This window comes from Monodon monoceros, unplaced genomic scaffold (assembly GCF_005190385.1).
Source record: "Monodon monoceros isolate NGI ecotype Baffin Bay Population unplaced genomic scaffold, NGI_Narwhal_1 Super_Scaffold_11, whole genome shotgun sequence".
NCBI lineage: Eukaryota > Metazoa > Chordata > Mammalia > Artiodactyla > Monodontidae > Monodon > Monodon monoceros.
This window is the reverse complement of record NW_021703767.1, coordinates 128,268,479-128,286,735: the sequence shown is the minus strand read 5'-3', so window position 1 is coordinate 128,286,735 and position 18,257 is coordinate 128,268,479. Positions and strand designations below refer to the sequence as shown.

Sequence of the window (18,257 nt, the reverse complement as noted above, 5' to 3'; positions counted from 1 at the left end):
AGTAGTGGCGACAGATGAACCAGACAGAGGAAGCCTGAGTTCCTGCCTGTAGAGCCCCCTCAGCAGCCTGAGACTCTTACGCCCAGACTGTTGTGTGACAGAGAACTGGACTTCTATTTCGCTTAAGCCACTGTTATTTCTAGTTTCTTTTAATACAGCCTAGCTCTATCCAAACTAATAGAGCAAAGAACCACGGAGAAACATACTCCTCAAGGGTAGGCAGCATGGATGGTGACAGGGATGTTCCTGATGATAATGTAACAACAACAACCCCATTTCACCTCACATGTGCTTCCATGGAGGACAGAGAAGTCACCAGATGACATGACAAGGATTGTGCCTTGTGGGTCAAGCTCTGGTAAAGCTCAACCCAGTGGCCTCCATAATCATAAACACCATTTGCTGAACACTCACATACTTTACTACCCCTCACAATAGCAGATCAGTGGTAATGATGAAAGTAAGGCTGAAAGGACCAACTTCCTATCTCTCCAGCTCTCTCCCACCTCTATTCCCACTTTCATGCTTCTTCCACATCAGAGAAACACCTGGTTCCTTAAGTGCCCAGTCTCTCAGACCTGTTCTGGCCACACTTCCCACCCAGCCAGGCCGTTGAGCCACAAAAGACCTTCCCACAGCTGCACACACTGGTGCCAAAGCACAGGCACTGTCCTTGGATGTGGCTGAGGCATCAGCTCTGCTCAAAAACATCTCCCTAAGTTTCACTTCCAATAATGGCTAAGTAGTTTGTATCAAACTAACCCACCCACAGATAACTATTATAAACTCTGCACAAATGCAACAAATAACAATTTGCAATCACCGAAAAGTGATCAAAAGCAGGCAGAAAATGGAGGGGTTATAATCTCTAAAGGAAGGGAAGAAAATGAAGTGAGATCCTACGCTTAACCAGTTTTTCCCCTGAGGTAGCTTCCTAGTCCCACCAAGTTAGAAGGACTTGGTAAACACCTCAGGCATTTCATGAGAACCCCAGAAGGGCCAGCTTTGGGAAAAAGGACATCATCTCAGGACTAAGGGTTATATCAGAGGACTAAGGAAAAAACCAAAAGAGACCTATCTTAACAAACTTTAAACATGGTAAGTAGGTTCCATGTCCTGGCTATTGTAAATAGAGCTGCAATGAACACTGTGGTACATGACTCTTTGAATTATGGTTTTCTCAGGGTATATGCCCAGTAGTGGGATTGCTGGGTCATATGGTAGTTCTATTTTTAGTTTTTTAAGGAACCTCCATACTGTTTTCCACAGTGGCTGCACCAATTTACATTCCCACCAAAAGTGCAGGAGGGTTCCTTTTTCACCAGACCCTCTCCAGCATTTATTGTTTCTAGATTTTTTGATAACAGCCATTCTGACCGGTGTGAGGTGATACCTCACTGTAGTTCCGATTTGCACTTCTCTAATAATTAGTGATGTTGAGCATCTTTTCATGTGCCTCTTGGTCATCTGTATGTCTTCCTTGGTGAAATGTCTATTTAGGTCTTCCGCCCAGAAGATGTGACACATATATACAATGGAATATTACTCAGCCATAGAAAGAAACAAAATTGAGTTATCTGTAGTGAGGTGGATGGACATAGAGTCTGTCATACAGAGTGAGGTAAGTCAGAAAGAGCAAAACAAATACCGTATTCTAACGCATATATATGGAATCTAAAAAAAAACAAAAACAAATGGTACTGATGAACCTAGTTGCAGGACAGGAATAAAGATGTAGACATAGAGAATGGACTTGAGGACACGGGGTGGGAGGGGGAAGCTGGGGCAAAGTGAGAGTAGCATCAACATATATACACTACCAAATTAAAATAGATAGCTAGCTGGTGGGAAGCAGCCGCATAGCACAGGGAGACCAGCTCGGTGCTTTGTGACCACCTAGAGGGGTGGGATAGGGAGAGTGGGAGGGAGACGCAAGAGGGAGGGGATATGGGGATATATATATGCATATGGCTGATTCACTCTGGTGTACAACAGAAACTAACACAGTATTGTGAAGCAATTATACTCCAATAAAGATCTACTAAAACAAAAACCAAAAAACAAACAAAAAAAAACATGGTAAGTAAACTCTTCCAAAAAAAAAAAGGATTAAGTTGCCCATAATTTAATTCCCCATTGAAATAAAACTCAACACTCTTCAGAGGAAGGTACAGAATCTACGAATCTCTACAACTTATTATTATTCACGATGTCCACTACACAATAAAAAAGGATTAGACATGAAGAGGCAGGAAATTTAAGCCATAATTAATGGAAAAAAACTCAATAGAAACAGATACCCAGATGACTCAGATGTTGGATTAGCAGACAAGAACTTTAAAATAATTATTATAACTGTGTTAAAAATATAAAGGAAAAAGATGAATACTATGGGTGAATTTCAAGAGATATATGGAGACTAAAACAAAACCCAGAAATCTTAACACAAAAAAACACAATACCTGAAATAAAAATGCCTTGGATTTGAATAACAGCAGCTAGGACACTTCAGAGGAAAGGACAGTAAACTTGAAGACAGTCCAAAAGAAGTTGTTCAAACTGAAGCACAGATTTTTAAAAGATAGAATAAAAATGAACAGAACTTCAAGAACTTCTAGGGCAATATAAAGACCTGATATACATGTAGATGGGGTTTCAGAAAGAGTAAAAACAAACAAACAAACAAAAACTAATGGTCAGATATTTTCTCAATTTGATTAGAAACATCAACCCACAGCTTCAAGAAGCTCAGTGAACCTAAAACAGGATACAAAGGAAACCACACCCACACAAGTCATAGTCAAATTGCTGAAAACTAAAGATAAAGAGAAAACCTTAACAGCAGCTAGGAAACAGAAAGACACAATACATACAAGGAAACAATGACAGGAATGATGGCTGATTTCCCTTCAGAAACAATTGAGAACAGAAGACAATGGAGCAAAATCTTTAAAATTCTAAAAGAAACAAACCACCATCATCCCCATCATGTAAGCCTAGAATTCTAAAGCCAGTGAAAATTTCCTTCAACACAGAGCAAAATAAAAACATTTTCAGATAAGGGAAAACTGTGATCATTTGTCACCAGTGAGCCCTCATTACAGGAAACGAACGCTTTAGGCTGAAGGGAAATTTTACAGATGGAAGTTTGGATCTTTAAAGAAGGAATATAGGAGCACCAGAAATGGTAAGTCTGTGATATATAAAAACATGTGACTTGTCCTTGAGCACCTCCTGTTTCCATCCACATCAGTAACAATTCCTAACATCCTCCTGTTTTGTCCCTGCTTCATCCTCCACGAGACTCACTCTCAGAAGATGGCCTCAAATGTACTTGACAACATCAAGTACAGACCACTTCGGTTCCTTGCTTTTACCCTCTAACATAACAATGATAACTACAGTAACAATGACTAAACCGGGTGCTCATCATGTGCCAGGTAAGAACTTATATGCATTACTTAACTTAATCCTGATAACCTGTGCCATGAGTTATGCTCTTTAGTATTTATACGTTTCTGCTAAGAAGACTGAGTAAAGTTGATCCCTGAGCAACGTGTGGGTTAGGGGTGCCGACCATCCACACAGTGGAAAACCCGTGTATAACTTACAGTCGGTCCTCTGTCTCGCACTTCGGTTCCTCCGTTCAACCAACTGCAGATGGTGTAGTACTGTAGTACTTACTACTGAAAACAACTGCATATAAGTGGACCAGCCCAGTTTAGACCCACCTTGTTCAAGGGTCAACTGTATAAGAGATGCTAAATTACTTGCTCAGCGTCAACAGCTGGAAATGGCAGAGCCAGAATACAAAGATATTTGCAAAGTTGTCTATGTGTGTCCAGCCGTATCTCCATCCCTCCAGGCTCTGAGCATTTGCTCCTTCTGTCAAAGCAAGCCTCTCCTTGGGGTTCTCTTGGCCCTGAGCCTCTCAGCCATCAAGGTTCTTTTCTCTTTTCTCAACCCCTCATTCTCTACTCACTCTTTCCTTTCATCCAAGAAACATTCTTAAAATTCTTTCATCCTTAAAAAAAACCCTTCCCTGTCACTAAGTGGCTCTCCAGCTCTCTGCCAATCTCTCACCTCCATTCCCTTGGTATGCTTCTTGGAAAAGGACCCAAACCAGCTGTCCCCACTTCCTCTCTTCTCACCTACTGCTCAGTGGTCTGACTCCTGCCCCTCTGCCCACTGAGGCTGCTCTGGCTGTGGTCGCCATGGCCATTCATCTCCAAATTGTAAGGACACTCTATAGGCCAGACTCTACTAGATGTACTTGATCCTGTGGACCAATCTCTTCCTTGACACTCTTCCTTCCTTTGTTTTCATGACGTGACTTGTTTCTGGCTCTCCCTGCCTCTCTAACTGCTGTCCCTTATTGGCCTCTTACAGGATCCTCTTCCTTTCTCTGTCCCTAAAATGTTGGTGTTCCCTACTGTGTCAGGGGACCCCATTTACTGTCACAGCTTCAAAAAGGATGTGCTGCTGGCTTCCCAACCTACATTCCAGGCCTCACCTCTGTCCTGAGCCCCAGATCCAGGTATCTGACCGCTTACTGGACATGTCCATCCACGTGTCCTCTAGACCTCTCACTAAACATATGTGTCCCACCCGGAGCCCCTCATCCCCCTCCAGACTTACATCTTCTACTTTCCCCATCTCGATGAATGGCACCTCCACCTCCATGGGTGCCCAAGCCTCCAGAAGCCCTCCTGAGTTCCTCCTCTTCCCTTGCTCTCTCATCCACCCCCTCACAGCAGAGGAATCACGGAGCTGATACTTTGCCTCCTGCGTGTTTTCACCTGTCTGCTTCTCTCCATCCCCACCAGCACTGCCCCAGTTCAGTCCTCCAACTTCTTTTACCTGAACAGCCTCAACAGCTTCCTGACTGGTCTCTCTGCCTTGAGGTTCTCCCTGGATAAATAATCTCTCATCAGCACCAGTGTTATCTTTCTAAAACATAAATCTGACCATATCACTCCCTACTGCCCCCAGGAAACAATCCAAACACTTCAGCTTGGCCTGCAAAGGGTCTGCCCGTCGCTTCGTTTGACCTCGTTCCCCTCTTTCCCAGCTTGCGCTTTATACTTTAGTAATAATACTGTGGTCAGGACTCTACACGCGCAAGTCACTTTGTGTTTCTGTGCCTTTTCTAATGCTCTTCCACATGGTTAAAAGCTAATCAGTGATCAAGATTCAGCTCCTCTGCTGAATCCAGTCATCTTCTGAGCCCTCAGATCGGCCTCAGGGCCCCTCATTTAACAGTGTCTCTTCTAAGCTGGAAGGATCTCACACTAGTCAGTCTCTCCCAGTGGCCAGTGATTTGGTAATTCTCAACGTGTAGTGCATGGACCACTTGCTTCAGAATCACATCAGAAGCTTGTTAGGTATGCAGATTGCCGAGCCCAGCCCAGACAGACAGAATCACAATCTCTGGGGTGTCAGTCTGGGAATCAGAATTCCAGACAAGCCCTCAGATAACTCGTTTGTGCAGTAAAGTTTGCAAACAACTGCGTAGATTCTGAGCTCCTGCTGTAATTGATCTGAGGAGTCTGTGGTATCCAGGAGGAGGGGCAGATTCCTTGCCTGGGGCGAGAGACAGGGAGATGCCCATGCCTGCAGAAGGGGCTAATCACGGATGAAAAAACCAAGGCTCACTCTGAACTTAGGTCATACAGGTGGGGGTGGCAGAGGCAGGATTAGAACCCGGGTCTCCCTGACTGCAAAGCCCCTGCTCCTGACTGTTGAGCTGTATTCCCTCTGCTTCCTGAAGTCCCTTCATTTCTGAAGCTGTCACTGAGTGTGTGTGTGTGTGGGTCACATCCTTTCTGGCTCCCTCCTGTCAGAATCTATGGTCATTAGCCATAACAGCTCGGTCGGTAGAGTCCACATTAAGAGGAAGTTCATTTGCATTTTAACAACAACAAAAAAAGTCGGCTCTCTAAGGGCAGAACAGAAACAAGAACTTTTAAGATGGCCTTGGTTACCAGAAATTTTCTAGCTCCTTGGCATCATTTATTTTTCCGGACACAAGGCATAAGCAGTTGGCCCTACACTACTGCCAGCTGGAGCCCATTGCTCCCAGACAGGCCAGATCTGCAGGGAGAAGGTGGTCACAGTCTTTCCTGGGCAGCTCCTTTCTGGCATATGGTGTAAGTAAGTAGTACTCATTCACTTATTCACTCTTGAGTGTTTACTATGTGTTAGACCAAAATAAGCCCTGGTCCCAGCCTATAAGGAGTTGTTCCCTCCCGTGGAATGCTCCTCCATATGGCTAACACCTATTCACAGTTCACGATTCAGCCTTGAACTTCCAAACTTGTGGAGGAGCTAAGATTAGCACACAGAACTATGGTCCCTGACAGATGGGTAGGACTATTGTAGTTAGAGGGTCTCTAAGAGGAGGCGGACCTTTCTTCTGATTGATTTCTTGAGGAAAGGCAGGGCAACTATGCCAGTCCTTGAGTGAATACTAACTTTCCAGCAGGTGAAGATGGGGAAATAGTAGAGGATGGGAAGTACAGGGAGTAAATCCCAGATGGAGGGAATGGGGGTGTTCCGATTTTGGTAATCAGAACCAACCCTCTTACAGATTACAATTATAAATTCTGAGCAGAATGTAAAAAACAACTAACTGAAGGCACTAGAAAGTGACAAAAGCAGGTAGAATCTAGAGGGGAGTCAACACTTAAAAGAAGAGAATGGCCCTGGGCAAGGCTCCTGTTTTTATGACTGTTCATTCACCTAAAGGCAGCCCTGGCTGGAGCTGAGGGGTAGCTACAACTTGGCGAGAACCCCATAGTCTTACTGGTTAAAAATGAGAGGGCAGATCATAAAACTATCACAGCAGCTGGAAAATGTGGAAAATCCTGGAGATGAGAAATCCCAAATTCTGCATGTAAATGCTACCCAAATCTCTGGCCCAAAGAGACCACAAGTAGCCTAAGACTGAAAACCAAACAAACAAAGCTGAACAGAACTTTAAGTTGCTGCCTACCATGGGGGAGAGAATTGAGAATTTGGGTTCAACAAGTACTATTCCAAAGGAACAAGCAGAATCCATAGTCTTGATCACAATGTGTAGTATACAACTCAAAATTACTATACATATGAACTAAAAGCCATATTTAAGAAAAAAAAAGAATAAATGGAGACCAGCCCCGAGGTGACCCAGATGTTGAAAGTAGCAAGCATTTTTCGGCATCTAATACAATTATGCTCAAACATATAAAGAAAACATGCTCACAATGAAGACACAGATTTTAATCTGTGCATCTCAGCAGAGAAACTATAAAGAAGCAAATATAAATTTAGAACTAAAAATACAATATCTGAAATTTTTAAATGCTTAACAGAAGACAGCAAATGACAGATGAAACAGTGAACTTGAAAACAGATCAATAGAAATTATCTGAAAGGATAATATGGGGACACCAGACAAAAAGAACAATACCCACGTAGGCCACAACCTCCATTCCCTCTCAAAGGTCAGCACAGGTCATACAGTGTGTGAGTGTATTGATGGGAATGTGGTTATGAGTGTATGTGAGTACACACATGATGAATGGAGATACACAAGTGTGCATGCAACTGTGTATCTGCATGTGGAAGGTAGTAGGTGTAAGAGGCTTGTGTGGGTATGAGTGTGTGGTGGGGAGGGAGTCATTTCTCCTTTGAAGGTAAAGCCCAGATCAATGTATGCACACAGCCCTGGTGAGGCCAGGAGGCTAAGAGGCTGAGGTGACCAGAAGCCCCCATGGGGGAGGGGGACAGATTTCTGCCAGCAAACCTAGGCTCCCTGTCAGTGCCTCCTAGAGCAGTGCATGGCCAGGCCTCGAGGATCTGGCATGCACCTAGCAGAGTGCCCCACCCAAATGGACCTGGGTGGGGTCATGTGCCCAGAGGGCCCTGGTCCATTTTCAGGGACCTCTGTCAGCGCCTTGGCAGGCTCTGAATGCTGTATAATGGGCTTGGAAGAACACTGTGTTGGGAGTATCCTGGAAAAATGACAGCCTCTCTGGCCCTCAGCTTCTTATCTCTAAAATGGGGATAATCACAGCTTCCTTCAAGGACTCTTGGATCAAATGAGTTAGACTGCATGAAGGTACTCTGCGCAAACAAAATGAGGACTGACCAGCTGACTGAGGGATTTCCAAAAGATGCTGTAGAGACTTGGTCCTGGGAACCTTTGTGCTTGTAATCTGTATTCACATCCCAATAAATGAGTGTTCTCAGAGCTTCAGGAAAGGCTGGCCCTCAAAGAGCTGGGTTCTAAACGAACCGTGGAGGCTTGGCCACAGCATTCATTTTCTGTATTCCATATCCTCTTATGAGGTATGCAGTAAATTATTCTTGCTGGAAACTTTTCCACAAGGATGTAAAGAGGGTATCAAGACAACAAGAGCAGCAGGCTTGACTCTGAGACTCTCCTACCAGTACATGACCCCCACGATCCTCCCCTTCCCTCCTCGACTGTGTTGGGTGAGCCTCCTGGGCTCGATGGGCTCGATGACCCTCCGAGGAGGCTGGACTGCATCCTGCTGTGGTTAGATCACCCCAAACCTGGCAATGCTTATTTATTCCTTTAATATTGCTGTACTTGCCAACTGTACTGCTTATGAAAAATGGCAGGCACTTCACTTTATACAAAACAGGCGGAACCTTAACAAGGACAGATTTCATAGCTGCGTCCACATTTATCTTCTTCTGAATGTGGTATTAACCAGTGTTAACAGGGGCTCAGACACACAGTTCAGAATGATGGTGCGTTACACGCCTCCCTCTACACAAAAGCTCCCATTGGCCCAGCATATGCCCGAGGAAAGAGATGTTTCCTGAGGCACTTGTTGAAATCGTTTTTGCTACGTGCATTTATTATGAAATGTAATTTTGCATCCACATTCTGACAAGACACAGTAATAAAGTGTGCTGTGGAAATTTGCATGGTAATTTGCATGAATTGACTCAAGACTCTTCTCTGGAAGAGAGATCATGAAAAGGAATGTATTTGTGTCTTCTTTTAGCCTTGGCCAGGCCTTGGCCCGTGGCTGGGGAAGCATCCCCAAGTGGCAGAAAGCAGCTGGGCATGACAAGCCCTTGACAATGAAGCTGCTGTTTGTGCTCTGCACCACCAACCATCAGATGAGAGTATCGGTAAAGACATGCAAATAAGCATGCAAAATGAAGCTGGCAAAACTTACGGATTCAGACCAGCAAGTGGATGCTGTAAGGGAAGGAGACAGCAGCCTCTGGGAAACACGCTGGGCACGGTCTGGCCTTGCCAGCAGCTCAACCAAGTGCTGCGGAGGAGGGGCGGCTGGCTGGGAGGCCACAGCGCAGGTACCTGGATTCTTTCAGACACCTCAGTCTTAAAGTCTACACAGTCCCTGTGGCCACTTTCCTCCCAATGGGGAGTGGCTTATGCCAGTCACCACCCAATACAAATATTTATCAATTGCTCTTTTATTTCCCGACTGTGCTCTGAAACATCAACCAAACAATATGCACCTTACAACTTTAAACAAGGGGTGAAATGTCATCAAAATTAGTCAATCCTTCCAGAAGCCACACAGATGCCCAGGGATGTGTGGCCTGAAGCTCCGTGGAGGTCTCCCACAGGCTCACAAATGGATGCAATGCATCAGCCCTCTCCTCATCTCTTAGGGAGAAAGATGTTCTGGGGGATGGACTTTTGAGGGCATCTAAGAGCTATCTATGAGTAACCTATGAAGTGAATTAGGAAGGGTTACTAAAACCTGGGTCAGAGTCCATGATGGGGCCACTTCACTTATGAACACTAGCAGGTGCTATTGGACTCCCCCAATACCAACTGGCAACCTCCTACTCCCTTGCCAGCCTGGAAACTGTAAAAGTGAAATGCTGCTTTCCCAGCCTCTCTAAAGGATAATGGTGATCATGTGACTCAGTTCTCGCCAATACGACATAAGCTGCAGTCTGCTGGAGGGGGAGGGGATTCTAGGGAAGCTCTTGCTATCTTTTTCTGCCTTGAATGCAGAGGTGACCTATGGAGCCAGGCTGCATGAAGATAACCCACAGAACAAGAAGGCAGAATAGAATGACAGCAGGGGTCTGGGACCTGCCTGATGGCGTCACTGGGCAGCTGGGCCACCTCAAGTCCTACCGTGACTTCTCGCACCTGAAAAACCAAAGCCCTTCCTTGTTTAAGCCAGGTTAGTCAGGTTCCTCTACTAGAGGCTGACTTCATACCTAATTTGCAATATGCTTGACAAAAGAGCGAGAGAAGCGCAGGGGAGAGGAGGGAGGGAAAGAAAAGATGTTACAGCAAGTCTGCCCTCAGACCAGTCCCAGGTAAACGTCCAAAAGGAGCACCTGGGTGACTGGTGGTGCCCAAGTGTGTGTCTGAGGGCAAGGTCATCTTGCCAAGCCGCCTGGCATTCAGGGGCATTTCACTATGTAAGAGTGTCACGTCACATTTTGACCACAGAACCTAATGTTTGCAAAAGGTGGAACTCTACTGCATTAATATGATAAAATCATCGTGTTGCTAGAGCTAACCAAAGACGGAGTCCAGTGTTCTGCCAGAAGTCTGGGGCCCTGGCAGCATCTGGCAGAGTGCCAGAGCTCTGCACAGGCAAGCATGGTTGGGAGGCCCACAGTTTCCCATGAAAACACTATGTTAGTAAGTTATTGTTAGCTTCACTTCATCATTACCAACTTAGTTTGTTGTGGAGTTGTTGGTTTGCTTTGCTCTCTATATAGAGCATGGTAATGCACATTTGTATCAACAGTATTTCTGGCCTATAATTTTCCATCATCCAGGCTTTCAGACCTGCATGAGCTATGGTTTAAATACAAATTAACCACAACCCTACTGCTAAAGTTTGAGGCCACTGATCTAGGTGATGCAGGGGTTAAATGCCATCCAAATAATTTCCAGGTTAAAAAATGCAATACTAAGAAACTGGGATGCTGGCCCAGAATCTCTCAGCTAAGTGACAGAGGTGGAATTTGAACCCAGGCATCTGCATGCAGCATTGTTTTGGAGGAGAAAGAAAGAGTTGATGTAAGAGGATGTGCTGACTCTTTCTCCTCTGTGTGACCCCACTCTGACCACCTCGACAGGGGTGGAGGATTCTGCCCCTGTCTCTCCAGGTGCCGGGTGGTTACCTGGACACCACCTGGGGATACGTGGCATCTTGGATTCTATGGGGAAAGGCCCCTCCTCCTGGCCTTCCACCTGCTCTCTACAGTCTGACCCAGAAAACTCAGTAGCTCTTGGGACTTCAGGAATCCAGATCCTTCCAGCGTCTCCTGGGCCCACCCACATAACAGCCACTTTCAAACATCTTCACTTGACTGTTCCACTATCACTTCCCACCCAACTTTTCATTTTGCTTTGCGTTGATGGCACCGATATTCTTCTGGGGTGTCTGGACAGAAACCCAGGGCCCACTCCTCTCCCTCTTCTGCACCCCACAGGCCTACTCTGTCCACTCGCCCCTCCCACTGTCCTGTGTGTCTAGGCCCAGGCTTGGCCCAGGCCCCTCACTCACATCCCACGCAGCCCTACATGACTGCTCAGTGACGTTCCTCCCTCCCATGCTCCGCCCTTCCACTCACAGAGCTGCATCCAAGTCCGCGAGCCCTGCTGCAACTGCCATCCCTGCCCTGGCCGGGGCGCACAGGCCTGTCTCCTGCAAACTCTGGTGTCTTTGATCCCATCGGTGCCCACCGTAGGAACCACAATAGCTCTCCATTCCCTGCCCTGTAAGCCCAAGCCCCGCTGAGTTCCTAGGGCCTCCACAGCCTCATCAACTAGGCCCACTTACCCGCTGGGACAGCAGGCACAGACCCTGGAACCCACAGTACTTTTAGAGGCCCAGAAAAATGTGGGGTTTTTTTTGTGGTACGCAGGCCTCTCACTGTTGTGGCCTCTCCTGTTGCGGAGCACAGGCTCCAGACGCACAGGCTCAGCGGCCACGGCTCACGGGCCCAGCCGCTCCATGGCACGTGGGATCCTCCCGGACGGGGGCATGCACCCGTGTCCCCTGCATCGGCAGGCTGACCCCCAACCACTGCGCCACCAGGGAAGCCCTGTGTTCTTTTTTTTTAACTTTTTAAATTTTAATTTCTTTTAAAATCAAAAGAAAAAAATGAATATAATAATAATGACATATAATAATGAATCCAGCCTGTATTGTCTTCATCTTTATAACAATAGTTATAAAATATAATTTACATACCTTATATATATTTGTGTGTATATATATATATATATCTTTTTAATTAAGGAAGGAGCAAAGTGCCCTGGAAGGCAAAAGTGCCTAAGGCCGTGAAAGTCAAAAGGCAGCTCAGCCAGTAGCCCATCCACAGGCCCGCTAGGACCCTCCACTCCAAAAAGGCAGAGCCCGCCCCGGCACCGCCCCCCACGCATGCGCAGCACTGGATCATTGCACCTGGGGCCCCCACCAAGGCTTCTCCTCCAGCGTACTAATCCTCCCTCCCACACAGTGGCATCAGATCCTCCCTGCCCTTTCTCACTCAGCTCCCACCCTCTCCTCCAGGAAGTCTTCCACACCCACTAGAACAGCCACTGATCCCTGCCTTGTCTGAAGCTCCACGCCCCCAAGGACCACAACACTCTTGACGAGCTTCACGCATTAATGTAGGATGAGAGAATGGGAGGATGAGCAGGGAAGTACCTGGACGACGACAGCAGTGTTGGTTACGACGTGAGCCTCAGCCCCATGTCAGCACTCCAGCCGCAGACCATGCTCCCCGGGGGGGGTAGGGCGGCCACGTGAGGCCCACCCCCTCACCTCTACCCGCCCACCGCCCAGGATCTGTCCTTGCAGAGCTGCAGCCTGGCCACCCCACAACTGGACCTTGCCCTCAGAGCTGGGTGCCCAGCACAGTACGATGTGCACACACACCCTGGCAGATGGGACAGATGCTGTGCCGTGCACCCCGTAGGCCAAGGGCCCAGCTGCCTTGCCCGGTGCCCTTGCAGCACGCCATGTGGCTCCTCTGAACCTCCTGCCTCTTGCTGACCTAGTGCTCCATGCTGTGGCCACAAAAGCCATCTCCCCTGGACCCTGTGTGCTGACCCATCCACTCGTCTGACTGGCTGCACCTCCTCTTCAAGGTGGAGCCCCGGGCCCCTCCCCACCTATCAGAGGGAACCCTGTCTCCTGGTCTCTCTTGGCTGCTGTGGGCTCTGTGTGGGCTCACTCATCTCCTCACAGTGACCCCCTGACAGAAAGGTGCTCAGTGCCATCAGCAACCTACCGCCAAGTCCCCAGGCCTTTCCTTTTCCCTGGCCCCGGCAGGGGAGGGGGTCAGAGAGCAGCGCCCATGAGTGTGAGGCTGGGTGTCCAAGGAGGACATTGTGGCTTGACCCATCCCCAGGTCCTTCTTCCTCACTGTGGCCCACTTCAGGCCCACCAGTGAAGGCGATGTGGAGACACTTTAGGTGTGGGGCTTGGCTGCCCAAGCCTGGCAGCCTCCAGACCACCTTCCTGAGTCTGGTTGGACAAGCATTAGCAGAACTCGCTGCCCCAGAAAGAGAGGCTTCAAAGCGTCCAGCCCCACGCGGACGACCCCTCACATACCATGGTCATCACAAACGCCCCCTCCCTGAGCACCTGGGATGTGCTGCTGTGGGACCCAGCGGGAGCTCGGCTCCCCTGAAAGGCCGCCCGTGCTGCAGGGGTGAATTGTCGGGGTGGGGCAGGCGCTGGTTTGGGGGCTGCTGAGCAGCCAGATGGGCAGCTCCATGGCGTCAATGACCAGGCCCCAGTGAACCTATTTACTTTATTAAATCAACTTACAAATGTTACATAAAGAAACATCTGATCATTCTGAAAAGCCCTGTAAGAACAAAAAGACTTGCTGCCAGATAGGCTCCTGGGGAAATGGCTTCCCCAGGTCAGATGCTGGGCCAGTAGCACGTGAAGCGCCAGAGGGGCCTGGAGCCTGGAGGGGTCCCCAATGGGATCAGACTGGGAGGTGCTGGGACACTGTGTAGTGGGTTGAAGAGTGTCCTCTTCCCAAATTCTGTCCATCTGGAATCTCAGAATGTGACCTTATTTGGAAAGAGGGTCTTTGTGAATGTAATTAGTCAAGGGTTTCAGGATGAAAAATCATCCACGATTTAGGGTGGGCCCTAAATCCAATGACTGGAAGTGGTAGGAAGGATTCTCTCCTAGGCCTTTGGAGAGAGCGTGGCTCTGCTGATTCCAGACTTCTAACCTCTGGAATTGTGAGAGAATAAACTTCTGTTGTTTTCAGCCACTTGGTTTGTGGCAATTTGCTATAGCAGTCCCAGGAAACTAATACACAGCTAGCGGGGAGAGAGAAAAGCCCCCAGATCACTGAGGGGCTAACAGCAACTCAGGCAGTCCCTCGGCATGTGAGGGCACAGTGGACACAGCCATGCTGTCCCCTTCCCGGAGGCACCGTGGGACCCAGGGACTGCTCCAGTGCAGTCCTCCAGAGACACTCCCAGGAGCATCTAGGTAAGCCCCAGCGGGCCGGGACCCACTGGCTGCTTTCCTAACTTGTGCTGTGGTGGGAGGTCTAGGGACAGGCCGGGGGCTCCAGCCTTGGTTATCAGTTCATCTCAGTCACCTCTGAGATTTAAAAATGCTAATGCCTGACCCAGCCTGTGCATCTCCAGTCATTCCCCCAGTAGGTAATGCTAACGTGCAGCCAAGATGGGGGACCCACGAGAAACCCCAGGAAGAGGGCTGCTCCCAGATTCTCCCCTCTCACCCACAGCCACCACCTGGGGGGCTGAAACCTCCCATTCTGGTTCTAGTGCAGGTTTCAAACAGGTGGACCAAGGGCCAGGCCCACAGGTGGGTTTCACTGGACACTGGGAGGGGAAAGGGGGTCTGGCCCACAGAGAGGGCCACATCTCATCATGGCGCAGGTACCAGGGGTTTCTTCTTAGTACATTTTGAAAGACATTTTTTAGTTGGGATTTTATACAAGAGAATTGTTGCAGACGCGAATCTCACCAGGCTGTAAGTCTTGACTTTTTGCTTCTTTAAGTGAGTGGATTTAGATGGGGTGACAGGTGGGTGGTGAGAGGCTGGGGAATGCACATGTCAAGAGGAGAACAAGGTACACGTGTGTGCAGGGGAAATGCCACACAGGAGGCGGCAGGAGACCTGCTCTCCCAAGGCCACAGGTCAACAAGGCAGCATCTCCCCTGGGCCTGCCAGGCGGACAGGACCCCGGAGAGGTCTGGCGGGGAACTGCGCTCTGCGTGCCCAGGTCCTCATGCCAGCTCCTTGGGGCCTCGGGCATGTTCAGCCCCAGACAGAGGGAGGACTCGCTGCCACCCAGGATGAGGTTGAACCTCCTCTACCGCTGCCACCCAGGATGAGGTTGAACCTCCTCTACCCTCCATGCCCGGCTCAGGGCAGGGCCAGATTCTGTGGCCAGGTCATTTTCTCCCACTTCTCTGCAAACAGAGTAAGCACTTGACAAACATCCGTTGTCAGAATAAGTGAATAGGGGAAGGGGCGGGAGACAGAGCCAGAGACACACATAAGGATGGGAGGGGTGGAGCGGTGGATCTGCCCTGGGAACTTTCTGGGCACCTCAGCCAATCAAGGCGGGGACAGGCGCGCTCTGCTGGGCTGTACTGGTTGGTACACAGGGTATTTGTGGGCAGTGCTGGGGAGTGGTCAGCCTATGGGGGCACAACTGGGAACATCCCCCGGGGCCCTCGGGCATCTTGTCTACTTCCCAAGTGCCTCTGCCACCATGTTAAGAAAAAGTAACATTTCCCCCTCTCCATCTCCAGAGAGTTCATGAAAATGGGCCTGTGTGCGCACACAACTGGAGCCCCAGCCTCCCAGCCTAACTACCATCTTAGAGGGTATTGGGAGAGAAATTCTACCTGCAGCCAAAAAAAAAGTCAGAAAAGCCTGCAGTGGGGAGGGACTTGGGCTTTCTTCACTTTTTGCCAGGACACTGGACATTGACACTGGGCCACTGTGGCCGCTCAGTCAGATGGAGTCTAAAAACCAAGGCAGACAGAGCCTCTTGAAGCCACTGTGGTGGATTCTGACACCAGCTGACACCAGCTGTGGGCAGGCCCTGCTCTGGACCCATGAATGCAGAGGTGGATCCGAGGGGTCCTGGCCTCAGCCAAGCTGAGAGTCCATCCGGCAGCCAGAGCAGTAGGAGTTCCTGTAGGGCTGGAGGCCAAAGGAGCCCTGAGGACAGTGTGCTAGGGAAGATGGAGCCGTGGAGGGGTGCAGAGCATGAGGAGGGTCCTGACCACAGACAAACATGTGCTCTGAGCCTTGATGAGTCAGAGGAATTTTCCACAGCAGAGGAGAGAAGAGGGAAGGGCGTTCCAGCAGAGGTGACACCATGAGCCAAGGCATGGAAGTGGGACAGTGTCACTGAGTGGGGAGCAGCAAGCAGGGAGGCCCGCTGGACCACGGGATATGGGACACGCAGTGGGCCATAGGAGGTGACACTGGAGACTCAAACGACATGGGGAGGAGTTGAGGCTTTGATCCACACCAGTGAAGACCACTGCAAAGGCTCTGAGGCCATCTCTACTGCCCACCACTGCCAAGAACACCAGCCAGCCAAGGGCATCACTTATTATCAATGGGACATCAACAAGAAGTATTATAAGTAACTTAATATTTGAAAAATCAAATAATCAAAACAATATCTGTGAGATCATTCACTGACACACACACACATGCACATGAATACACACACAAATCTGCAAATACCAAGTCAGACTTAAGAACTGAAGTTAGAGCTGTGATTCGGATGCAAAGCGACGCAGTAGGACTCCCCTTGCAGAGAGGAGAGGGCTCTGCAAGCCTGCCGTGGTACAGAGCCTGGCCTGTACCAAGCAAGACAAAGTGTGGCTGAGATAATCATCCCAGAGCAGATGTCCAAGGCTGTGTACATCACTCAGGGCCCCCATGTCCTTACCCTTCAGTCAATTCTTACCAAGTCCACTAGTTATCTGGTATTTCAGATGACAGCAGAGGAAAAGTAGGGATTTAGAGGGAGGCAGAGAAAGGAGCTGTGTATGAGGCAAAGGTGCTGACTGGTCCAGAGTGAGACAGACAGACTAAAGAGTAGACACAGAACTGTCATCTGCGGTGGGCTGTGCTCTGCAGGCTCTGTAGGTCCCGGGATGTGGGAGGCCTCTTAGCACAGCAGTCCCCGGTGTGTTCTGTAAATATTTATCCTTTGAGGACTCGATGACAAAAGGATTCCATGACCAAATACATCTGGGAGATCCTGCACACTCCATCTCTCTTTCAGCAAATCAAAACCATACACTGATGTAGTAAAAGACCCTGAGAAGTCCTGCAGTAGAAAAGTAGATTTACTTTCGTTCACCAGTGTTCCCTAAGCCCCGAACCCTTCTCCCTGTCTTTTTTCCCTCAAATAACACCTACTGGAACTAACATCCAGTAACATCCCTTGGAACTACTATCTCACAGAACCCACTGGCTTAGAAAACTGAATTATTATTTGTGTCTGTCTTAAGGAAGAAAACAATATATTTTTTCTTAAAAATAGTTGAAATGATTAAGTTTGGTGCCTTGTGATAACAGCTTTAGTTGCAAGGGAAATTCACTTCATTTGCTCATCAGCGGTGACAGGAAAGTGAAATGTTACTGACGTTCAAGAGCTCAGCCTTAGGCTACGTGGAGCCACCTCTGGTTGATTCCAGACCACCCTTGAGAGCCAGGAGCACACAGGTCACTCTATCCAGCCTCCTGCCCATGTAGAGCAGTGCAGGCCCATCACACCAGCCTCTCCAGGGAAGGAAGTGTCCCAGCAACCGTGTGTGTGTGGGGGTGTGTGCGTGTGTGCGGGGGGCGTGGGGGGTGTGTGCGTGTGTACATGTGTATGTGTGTGCATGTATGTGTGTGTGTATGCGTGTGTGTGCGTGGGGGGGGCGTGGGGCGTGGGGGCGTGTGTGTGCGGGTGTGTGGCGGGGGCGTGTGTGTGCACGTGTGTGCGCATGTGTGTGTGTGTGCGGGTGTGTGTGTGCATGTGTACGCACTCACGAAGGTCCAGCACACAGCCACGCTGGAGGAGCAAGTTCTCTTACTGCTCTTTCACGTCCCTCATTTTGCTTCTTGCCCATCCTCCTCCACATGGTGATGCCCCCAAGAAACCAAACACTGTCATGGTTTAGACCTGCCATGGGGGGCAAGAGAACACAGACTGAAAGGTGTCCTTTCTCTACTGGAAACATTTCCCTTATTGAGGTTTGG

General features: G+C 48.8%; 1 protein-coding gene across 1 annotated transcript in view; it reads right to left on the bottom strand.

Annotated features, from left to right (window-relative positions):
• Positions 1-18,257, bottom strand: part of RAB6B (RAB6B, member RAS oncogene family) — a 57,540-nt gene that overhangs the window by 12,681 nt on the left and 26,602 nt on the right. The gene's annotated exons all lie outside the window — the stretch shown is intronic.